Raw genomic sequence first — 11,996 nt, forward strand, 5'->3', positions numbered from 1 at the left:
CTTCCCAGCAAGTTCTTTGCTGAGAAAAGTGTGATGTGGTGGGGTTTCTTCTTCCTCCTGTTAGGATTTGGGCTGAGCCTGGGGCTATTTTTACGTATTTTGTAGCATGCCTTTACACCTTGCTCTTTATTCATTTGTCTACAGCTCCACATTACATCTAATTTTACTCTACGCTATGTCATTTATGTGTGTTACATACTCGTTCTTTGTTCTCTTTGTTATTCTTAGACCAGCTTTGCCCAGCTCCCGGATTGGCACTGCATTAGCTGACTGCTGAAAGGCTCCTTAGAGCCCTGAGTTCTCCAGCGCTGAGGCTGTGCCCCTCCTTTTATCGTCCTATGCCTTTTCTACAGTGTCCTGTGTTCCCACTTTCAGGGCACTCTGCTGTCATACCAGGCCTGTGTTCCTCTGCACTACATCATGTTAGTTATAAATATCTCATTCTACACAGTATAACTTCTTGTCACTATCCATATAAAAGCTATGGTTGTACAATACAAAGTCAAGCAAAAGTAAAACAGTTAGACACAGACACCTGCTCCTTAGAGATATTACTGCTACACCTAAAGAAAACAAGAAAGACGCAGACAGGTGAAGAAAAACTCAGACAAAACAGGTCTGAGTCCCGAGGCAGTACAAAGGCTGTGGTCTCCTACAGCGACGATGTTATTGGGCTACAGGACTAGAGTAATCGCATGCAAGTTCTGCTTTTCTAACTCAGCTATCTTATAAAAAACCACAAAAGACTGTCTGTGTCTTAAAACAAATCTTTGTGCTGTGGTGCTTCGCCGTTGTTTATATGTGTAGGATCAAAATCTGCATGATGCAAATTGTATGCTGAGATACATGGGAGGTATCTGTCACTTATCCTAACATTTTAAAAAAGGTCAAAAATCCAACGCTTGCTATTTCTACATTCAGAGAACAAGCTACTTCCAGATTCAGAAAGTGTGCTTAGCATCACTCAACTTAAGAAAATATATGAAACCATTTATCGATCTTCTTCACAGAGATGCTGTATCTCTATAGGCTGACGTGGGATGTGACCATGTATTGATGGACCATCCGTAACATCTTAAAGCATCTGCTGGTCTCCTGTACCTTTTAGTGCAGAAGGGGCTTCTCTCAACAAGACACTGCTCTTACAGCTCACCATAGTCCACAGATTTAACCTGAAGGTGGAAAAATATTATCATACATTGCACATGCAGTGGGTGCATGGAAGAGAGGTGGCAGGGTGGACGAAGGCTAAACCATTACTTCTCAGTGCAATGGTGGAGAAAAAGGTCAAAGATCTGGAAATGTAGGCATTTTCAGTTTTCAAGCCCCATTCAAAACTTATTCAAGGCTATACAGTTTTCTCTTATTTCCAGTGGAAATTTTCCATCCAATGGAAAATAATCAGCACCAGGCACATGAAAGTTTTCCAGATGACTTTTGAATAATGACATGTAAATAAAATTATAGTGAGTAGAATAATCACATTTGATATGTTAGAAACTGAAATTCCTACTCATTTTGCAGCAGGAGGTGATCTCTGACTTGCCTGAAAAATACTGAAAAACTGAAAAAATACTGAGTCTGTTCTATACTAACAGTAACAAAACCAGTGAAACTAAATAAACAAAAATAACGTATTTTTTTCTAGGATACTCAATACTAACTACTTGTTATAACAACTGTTGGGGCTTTTTAATATCTTTTTCATATCTGCAAATTAATTCAGGAAGCAAACATCAGTGTTACTACTTTACTCCAGATTGCTACTTCAACTCCAGGTTTGTATGCTTCTAAACATACATTCAAAATACTGTAAGCTAAATTGGAACAAGTCATTTTTATTGCATGATAATGGCGTCCACAGAAGGAGTTCATTAGGCTGGAAATTGATGGAAAACTGCCTGTAGAACAACCTTTACAAAGGGGGACGTATGGTACAGTGGCCCATAGTTTAGACAATCCCTCAGCTTATACTGAGCGAAGTTAATAATTAACTAGTAATGAAGAAAAAAAATTGTATTCTTAAGCAAAGAAGAAGCATACTGAATAAATGTAAAGTTTATTGAAGAAATGTTTAAGATGATTTCCAGAATGTAAATAGTTCTCAGAATGCATGAGGTGTGTTTTCATAGTTTTCACTCTCTCCTTGTCCCACAGCTAGGTTGCTGATAATGTGAGTCTGGTGTTCTCTGGCTTTGTAATCGATGAGGCTCGTGCAAAGGGATTCCAAGGCATGCATATGATATTGCCATCCTGATTTGGTGGCACTCACTTCGAACTGCTGTACAAAAATGCAGAAAAGCAATAGTTGGTCCCAATCAGATGTCTTCAGAAAGACTGAAAAGAAGCTTGAGAGAACTGACACAATTGTTAAGATGAAACTGTACTCTGCATGAGTGTGTAAATGTTCCAAAACAGGTTTTGAAACAGCTATTATGGCCAGGCCATCATTTTCCTGGTAATACAGTTTGGTATATAGTATAACTGTGACTTACTCATTATTTAAAATGTTTAGATACCAGGAAAAAAATGTCACGTACAACATAAAATGTGTAAAAATAGTTTTAAAAAACACTGAAATACAATTTAATATAGCAGAGAGGTATTTTGCATGCTCTAGGAGCCAGATCTCACGGCACTCCTTGTTCACAGTGTTTTGGCTGACTAGGGTAAAGGGCCTGTTGTCTCTGCCCTTCTGCTATTCAGGAAACACGTCCCACTCTTGCTGTGCAAACCGAGTTTTCTTCCATCTCTGAGAGCCCTTCCTGCAGGCTGGAAACCTGCTGCTTAGACACGGGTCTCGCAGCAGCTTATGGAGACGCGATGTCACCATCCCCATTTCCCCAGGGCAGCGAAGAGAGAGGCGGTGACTTCCCTTGGGGTGGCTGGAAAAATAAAGCCCTAACACGTGCTGAGCACTGGGCCACTGCGGGCCCCGTGCGGGCTGGCGGGCAGCGGCGGCGCCACTCCAGCACCTCGGAGAGCTCCCGCCGCCACGCCGAGCGGGCAGGGCCGAGCCGGAGCTTCGCTCCTCGCCCCGCTGCCTCCCTCCACCGAGGGCCCGGGGGACGCCCAGGCTGCGGTTGGGGTTTATCCCCACTCGCGCCTGCGGTTTGCAGGGGAAGGAGGGCGAAACGCTCCCGCCGGGGTTCCGCCCGCTGGGCAGCTGCCGGCGTTTGGCCGCTTTGTTTCGTGCAATACCGCGGGCTGTCCGCTGTGCTAGGGTCTGAGGACGCTCTGTGCTAAAGGGCACCGGGAACCGTGTTACAGCCTGAAAGCTGTGCCAGGGAAAATTCTGTCGGTTGATTTTGCAGCTGGCTTTGCTTAGTCTTATTTAAAATTGAGTTATGTAGTGTTAAGTTTATTTCAGAATTAGCATTCGTTTAAGATGCTGTCCATCGAATCAGGCCAGCGAAACAAAGGGTGCTGTGTGATGCTCAAGTAACCTCTGCTTTCCCTTCCTTCGCACGGCACCGCTGGCCCGGCCCTGCCCTGCCGTGCGCGGGGATCAGCAGAGCAGGACGGGAGGGATTTTTTTCCCCAAACCTTTATTTTTTGCCCTCGCTGTTAGAAGAAGCTGCGGCTCGGAGGGAGGAGCAGCGTTTCTCCCCTGGCTCCCTGGGGCTCCCATTGCAGCCCGCTCCCCCCGCCGATGCCGCATTCCCGGTCCCCTTCCCCTTGTGCGAGAGGTCGGTGCTTCAGGAGGCGCCGCGAAGCCAACAACTTGCTCCTGGTTGCTTGGCGCCCTCTTCTGCTGTGCGAAGCATCTGCATCTGGGAGCTGGAGGTTTGGGCTGAGTTCAGCAAGTCCCGGCAGCGCACAGAGATGAGCCCGGGGCTCCTGCGGCTCTGGCCTGGCTTTTGTGCTCAGCGTGCTTCTGTCCCACACGGTCCGTCTCATTCAGATTGTTCTGCCTCCTCCTCGTCTACCACCATCAAAGTCAGAATGAATCGCACCACGGTATTTTCTGGGGGTTTGGGTGTCTAAAATTGCATTACTCCTGGGGGCATCTCACAACAGTGAGGCGGGAAAGGAGCTAGAACATGATTTGTGTGATGGGCCAGAGCACAATATGGATGCAGGGGAATTATATGAATTGAGTGAGGCCAGAATAATTGTTTGAGATTCAGGTACAAGGAAAAAAAAATAGAGTCTGTGGACTTGGAGATGCCTTAAATAAATAAGGGGCTAAATTTTAGAAATCTTTTGCTGAGATAATCCCAGACATGGGTTTTTACTTCAATCCCACATTGAACAGAAATTTTCAAGAGAAACAAATTGAGCTAATGGAATTTAAACCGTGTAAAAAGGAAAAAGGTCTTAACTGTCACAATACTAGTTGGGGATAGTCCCCAACTGTACTGTCTATATGATGCTAAAGTAGCCCAACAGAAGGACCTGAATCCAGACATGCAATGATTGTAACTTAAGCATTACACCATGATGCTTGTATGTTTTCCTTACGAGTACATGTTATTTCCTTCAGAAATCAATTTAAGTATTTATATATATGTGTGTGTGTGTACATATACAGAGAAATAACCTAGTGCTAGGCAAGAAATAATGATTCTTTACTCTCACTGTATGCATATTCAAGTTAACTGCTACACATAGGCACGTTAACTACACACTAGCTGCATGCTCATACACATATTGGCATTTCCTTTTCTTTTAGTGTTTATGCATACACCATCAATGTAGAGCAAATGGAATACGCTATATTTAAAATGTGTTTAAGAATCAGTAAAAGGAATAGTACTGGCAACCAAAGTGCTCTATTCATGCATCATTCACCCAGATAAGGGCAAGACCTCTGTATTAAAATAGCAACATGGTATGCTTTCCTGAGCATGCATGCTTGAGGGTAAAGGGATGAGCCATTATTAATGTGGTTCAGACCTGTGTGAACTGCAAAAATAGCTTACAGGCTGTGTAAGGTACATCAAATGTTCAGCACCGTAGAACTGATGTTGTGTAAGGAAATGCATTGTAATGGACTGGCCTAGATTAAAGTGTAATACTAAGGATGAGACAGAAAGGCTCAGGATAAAAAATAAAGCGCTTTTCTTGGAAGAAAAAATAAGTGATATAGTATATCTGTCTCACTTTACTCAGGGCAAGAACCCCAGTTATGTGTTATAAGTGCCTGAAGTTAGGCCTTTATATAGGACTGCTTAAAATAACGGGACAAAGCAATCCCACATATCCCATTATAGCTGTTCAACCTGTAGAAGAAAATCAAAGCTGTGTTTGTTTTGTTTTATTGTGTATATGTTTCATTCTTGCAGTTCAGGCAATTTACATTACACTAAAGATAAATTTAGTGGTGGGATAAACACCTTCTGGAATAAGCATGAATGCAAAGGAGCAACTTGCACCAAGGTGGTATTTAGTGAACCTGCTCCAGGTCAAAGTCCAGTGTAAGCCCAGGACAAGGAAAGGAGAGAAATTGTGCTTTGAGGTTCCTTGTGCTGCCAAAAGGTGGGGTAACCCCATTCCCACTGTAAAGGAGAGCAAGTGAAGGGAAGGCTGCAGGATGCTGGGCAGTACCTGCCTGCTGTTGATAGTTTCTGTGTATAGGCTGAAATCAGATTAGCTGTACAGCAACTCAGGAGAGCAAATGATAGCTTTCATTTTAAAGACTCATCTCTGACTGCTGCACAGTTAGTTTGCCCATTTCTTTTGTTGTGGATGCTGCTCTGATCAAAGCTGGGTGTGCACAACTCCATAGTTACAACCACAGTAGGTGGCTGGATAACAACAGCGCAGAGCTTTCTGCCATCAGCCCACTCTGTCCCTTAAAATCCTGCAGAGTGCACTGATGTATGGTCAATGTACCCAAAAGGAGAGTCAGATCTCAAAGCCTCTTCAGGAACTTGTAATTCCTACAACCCCTCAATCAACTTAATGTCAATGTCTCTTTTTAGGGGTGTATATTGAAAGAAGTAGTCCTGAAATTGTGATGGGACAAAGAAACATGCAAGAATACTTGGCTATCATTTGTGAAATGATAATCCAGAGACCTCCTGGACTGTTCATACCCTGCTGCATGGCTGTTCCAGCAGATACCAGGGTGGTTAAAATCTCCCATGAGGACCAGGATCTGTGAACATGAGTCTTCCTCCAGTTGCCCAAAGAAGGTCCCCTCTACTTCTTTTTCCTGATAAGGTGGTTTATAGCAGACACCTACTACAATATTGACCATGTTGGTCCACTTACCAATCCTGACCCACAGGCTCTCAGCTGGCTCCTCATCCATCACAAGGCAGAGCTCACGCATTCCTGCTGCTCTCACACATGAAGGGCAGCTTCTCCCCATCGCTGTCCTGGCCTGTCCTTCCTAAAGAGCCTGTATCCATCCGCTGCAGCAGTCAGTTGTGTCAGCTATTCCACCATGTCCCTCTGATCCTGATGAGGTCATAGCCCTGTAACTACACAGAAACCTCAAACTCCTCCTGCTTGTTCCCCACGCTGTGTGCACTGGCCTATAGGCACTTGAGTTGCTAATTTCCCAGAAAAGCTATGACAGCTGTCCCCACCACGCTGGCCTGTAGGCCCTTCCTTATTTGTGTGCACACACTTGAAGTAACCCCACTTCAAATCTCTTCTGTTGATTAATACTTTCTTGCAATTAATGTTGCTTTTAAAGCAAGAAGAGCAAGACAAAATAAATCTCTGCAAGAGGTCACTAAATCATTGCAGACAGATTTACAAGTGAACAGTTTGAACTTCAACAAGCTGAGAGACAATTAGCTGATAATAAATGAGTCACAGGAAAACTTGCAGAACAGTATGCGAGATGCTTGTCATTATTAACTTGTTTTCTTTGTAGGTACCTGTTTTAACGTATTACAGTTTCATAAGTCTTTGCCTGTTATATGGTATAGTAAGTTTACAGACTCTTAAATCAGAAGAATGCATGAACACAAAATGTAGACTTTGTGTTGATACATAAGACCATGAGCAATTTATTTCTTTACTGTGTGAATGTGGTGATAAGGTTTTGTATGTGATAACTGTTACTTTTCTTTCTAGCATGCTAACTTTATTCCAGCATCCAGAGTTGCGCAACTTTGTGATAGGCTGTGTCTCATCTCAGTGTACTAAATTTGGCTCTTTTGTATGTACACCGGGTAAAGAATCCTGTTTTCCAGCATCCAGGCTTACACAACTCTGTGATAGAGAGGCTGATAGAAATGAAACAGGACTTCAAACCGGTAAGGAAAACAATACCCAATAAACACAAAAGCCAAAATAGGATTAGAGAATTTTGATGAACAAGTTTATGACTACCTTACAGGCTGACCGTATTCGATTAGACTTGCAGAATTGTCTGTTTATAGCTACAACACAAAACCAACCTGTGACTATTGTGGGACAATATGATGAGAAAGCAAACAGACTGATATATTTGGAATGGATTTTTTTTTCCCCCCGATTCTTTCCCTAAAACTATTAATCAGCAGATTTGATTGTTGCTGTGATCAAAAAAGGCAGGGAGCAGACTCAGGTCTTAATAGGCCATGACCCATCTGTCATGTACATGCCATTTGCGAAATCTGATTTTGATTCTTTTTATTCACAATCTATGTCCTTGGAAGTTGTACTAGCAGATTTTCTTAACAGCATAGCTTTTGGCATGCCTGAACGTAAATTGCTGCAGAATCTGCATGTCTTTGACATCAGGCCACAGACTACACTTGGATTCGGTCTGATTCCACATGCTTGCACAGTTTTTGTTGATGGATCACGGAAATCTCATAAAGCTGTAGTGATCTGGCATGAAGATAACGATTGGCATCATTCTGTTAAAGTTATCAATGGTTCAACCCAATTAGTAGAACTTGGTGTGCCTATACATGCCTTAGAGCTTTTTAAGAAGGAACCTCTAAATTTGATTTGTGATTTTGAGTATGTAGTCAAGGTCCTACAGCGCATCCCTTGGAGTTAACCCTCACGGGCTCACAGCTAATGCCATTTGTCAGACTGATGTTATGTGTCTCATCTTTTGGCCATTTGCAATAGGTACACATTTCTATAGATATGTTCTCAGGTATGCTTTGTGCATCTGCTCATATTAGTGAGAAAAGCAGGGATGTTCAGTGCCCTGGACCTGCTGCTTTGCTATGTTGGGTGAGCCACAACAGATTAAAACTGACAACGGTCTTGGCTACACTGCCAGATCCACAGAATATTTTTCAGAGCAATGGGGTGCATCACGGGTATTCTGTGTTCTCCCACTGGACAGGCTATTATTGAACAGATGCATTCTATACTGAAACATATGTTGTTAAAACAAAAAAGAGGGAATATTATGTCCAAGAACAATTGGACAATGCAACATATAAACTTTTTGAATCGTATTGTGCCTCCCTCCTCTATCACAGCAGTGCAAAAGCTCTTCCATGTTCCAGATTCACTGTCTCAGAGACCAAAGGTTTTGTATCGGGATCCCCTGCACAACAGTCATTGGCAAGGGGCTGCAGAGTTCATCACCTGGGGAGGGGATATGTGTGTGTTGTTCTTCCAACAGGACCGAGGTGGCTTCCTGTGAAAAACATTAAACTTTATGTTCTCCATCGCCACACTCAATCCCTCCTCATAAGAAAGAAATGCGAAAGTACTACATGAGTGGACATGCATATCCTGTTGCTATTTACCTTGATAGAAGCATCTAATGCTCTCCTGAAAGCAGTCAACTCCCAAACACATTCCTGCAGGCGTCACCAGTATCTCATTGCCCCTTGTTTCTAATGATCTTCTTGTCTCCCTACCACATGGAAGGGTGAAGGGTTTGATCCAGGCTGGGCCACCCTCTCAGCACACCAGGGAACAGCCAGAACTCAGCACTGTCAAGTGCTCTCTCTGGGCAGGCAGCTTTCTGCTGCAGGCCAAGTAAACAAATACATAGTTAAACACACAGTATACATTTTTATAGCAGTAAGAGCTAACCTCACATTAACTGGCAAGCAGGAATAGCACAGATGACCAAATCATCACACACACTTTAAATCACAAACCCAAGAAGTACAGTCAGTCTGACAGGTGAATCTCTCATTCAACAACTGGTGCTGGAAATGATGCAAGAAAGGTGAACGTGTGCACCTACCAACATGTATGTGTTACAGCTTCCACACTGAACACATCCAGACAATAATACAGGAGAGTCCAAATTTATTTTTGAGGTTTCTTGTACAGACTATGTTGTTGCGATTGCACAGCCTAACTTGAGAAGTGTTCCTCTGACACACAAACCCAGCTGGGGAGTTCCCACCTCCCACTGCCTTCAGCACAAGCCACAGTCAGCTGGGATCAGACAGGACAGGCTCAGGAAGCCAAGCTCAGCCAAGGTGACAAATCCAGTTCCACAGTAGTTTAAGTGTTAATTTGAAAAGGGAGAAAAATGTGCCCAAATGGGAGCTGTTAGAACAAGCTGAAAAACTTCTAACTGGGAGCTGAAAGTAAACTAAGTTAAATAAAAATGTCCATGAGAAAAGGTAGATTATGCTGAAATTTCAAGAGGGGAAGAACACAGCGGGTCAGTGGGAGAAAGGATTGTGGAGATTTACAAGGGCGGGGAGGGAAAATAGAACATAACAAACCCGTGGCATTCCATAATCTGAACACTTGGCTTTGGTATTCCTTTTTGCCGAAAAGGACTAAAGGAAACTCAGCTACAAATACTGAAATTCCCAAACTCCACTAACAAGAACTGAAATTTTCAAAAACACATTTTGGATATTACAGAATATCTTGATCTTTGTTCTAAGTAACAAATGGGATTTCAAACACTTTTGGACTCAATCCATTTTCCAGACATCTGTACCTTTAATGCATTTGTTAACAAAAACTTATTAAAACCAAACTTGTCGCATGCCACTTTGAAAAGTGTTTAAACTTACTCAAAAATTGACTGATACTGCAAAAATGCAGCTACTAATAGCTAAGCAACCGATCTAAATGTTACTCACATGCACTCGCTTTAGTGTCTGCTCTCAGGTTATTCCCATGATAGCAGACTGCAACACAAACTGCATCTTGCTCTTGAAAATTAATGTGATGCACAAATATACTTCAATGCCTTTCTAATTTTATAGACAAACTTGAGTAGACAGTCTCTTATCATTATGCTAATTTACATATTGGATATTATATTTTTCTTTTAATGACGTGTACCGATAGTAACATTACAAAGCTGTTCTGTGAAGGAGGATACAGGCAAAGGCTACTGCACCTTTACATTAAATATATGAAGAGCAAGCAAGTATTATTCCTTTCCTGAGCCCTCTTACAAGCAAAAGAAAGGATAAAACATTTATTAGCTCACCTGATCAAATGGAATTCAGACATAACTAAAGGAATTTAATAATTAACAAAGAAGCTTTTTATTCTATCAGAGTTTTACTTGGATTTCAAGTTCTTCTCAACAAGTCTCGGCTTAAGGACAATTACTATATTTTATGAAATTCTTCATGTATTTACTTCTAGTTCCCCTTGAGTTAAAAAAAAAAAAAAAATCACAAATTTACTGACAACATAGCTAGAAATAAATGGTTAAACTTTGAATTAGAAGTCATTACTAGCAAAATAACCTGTGCTATGAGACATAAATGATCAGAAAAAGAAATAACTAACAAGTCATAAAATCAGCAAATAGTACAGAATTATTTGGGTATTAGAAGCAAAGACAAATCACAGGAGGTGGCTGCACAGGATGATGAAATGGCACAGAAAATTTGACTTGCACAACGTATAAAATGATCCACACGAAAAAAATGTACACTGCAGTACATGCAAAAAAAGCGTGCAATAATCAGTTCTGAAGTAGCAACTAACATTCAGGAAAGTGATTGTGAAATCTTTTTGCAAAACTTGTTATGATATCAGCTCACTGTTGAGCAGCAATTAAAAGCAAAACCAGAATATAAGAATTATTCAGAAAATCAGAGAGGAAAAAGGCAGTTATGTCACCTTACAATGCCTAGTACATCCACATCCTGAATTCTGCATGAGTAACAGTCCCCCCATTCCAAAAGAGCAACAAGAATAATTACAAAATGATAGCTTCTGTATACAAAGACATTAACTTGAACTCCTCAATTATTAAAAAAATAAAAAAAGAGATGGGCTAAGACACTAGCAAATTGAATGCAAAGGCGTTAGCTATGGTGATGTTCCTTCTTACAGTACAAGAACCAGGGATCTTAAGATACTAAAAGGCAAGTATAAAACAAGTACTGCTCACAAAATATAAACTGTCTAACTCTGCAATGGGCAGCTGCAGAGGTCCAGAACACAGACAGGTTTGATAAATTATAGGAAATGCATGGAGAATAAATTGAAGCTCTTAAACACAGATATGATTGCCAGATCATGAAACCCCCCAAGCCGCAGACAAGGTAAAATAATACTTGGGACGTGTGTGGAGAACTGAAGGAACATCACAGGAATGCAGGTAGCAGAAGCCAATGCCAAAGCGAGCCACTGAGATTTAATTGGTCCTATCAGCACAATTTGCTGGGAAAGTTGAACAAATGACATAGACTTCAAATGAGGTCAAAAGTAGACACTTGACAGCTCACATGCAGCAGGACAGGAATATAGCACATGAGACTTCATGTTTCCTCTCCAGTAGCCTAGAATTTCTATAGGAAGCTCTTACCATGCTTTTGGATATTCCCCCACAGCAGCTCAGTTCTAAGTACCTTGTCATATGGGACCTTGTACGATTTTTTCCTCTTATGGTTATACAGCAAAATCCTGTCTGAATGAATAGCAGCAAAAGGAGTCTCTCTTTACCTCTAGTACCTTAGTGTAGCAGTTGAGCACGACTCCAGTTAGACCCCTGTAATAAGGGTTTAAGTTGAAACTGACCTTGAAACAACCATTAGGCAATGGTGAGCTAAAGGCAGGTTTCTACAAATGTGGCACTTGAGTCATGCAGTTTTCAAATATAAGGAGACAGGGAAGCAGCAGAAGGCATCCATGTATTTAGG

Source organism: Patagioenas fasciata, chromosome 1 (genome assembly GCF_037038585.1).
Source record: "Patagioenas fasciata isolate bPatFas1 chromosome 1, bPatFas1.hap1, whole genome shotgun sequence".
Taxonomy (NCBI): Eukaryota; Metazoa; Chordata; class Aves; order Columbiformes; family Columbidae; genus Patagioenas; species Patagioenas fasciata.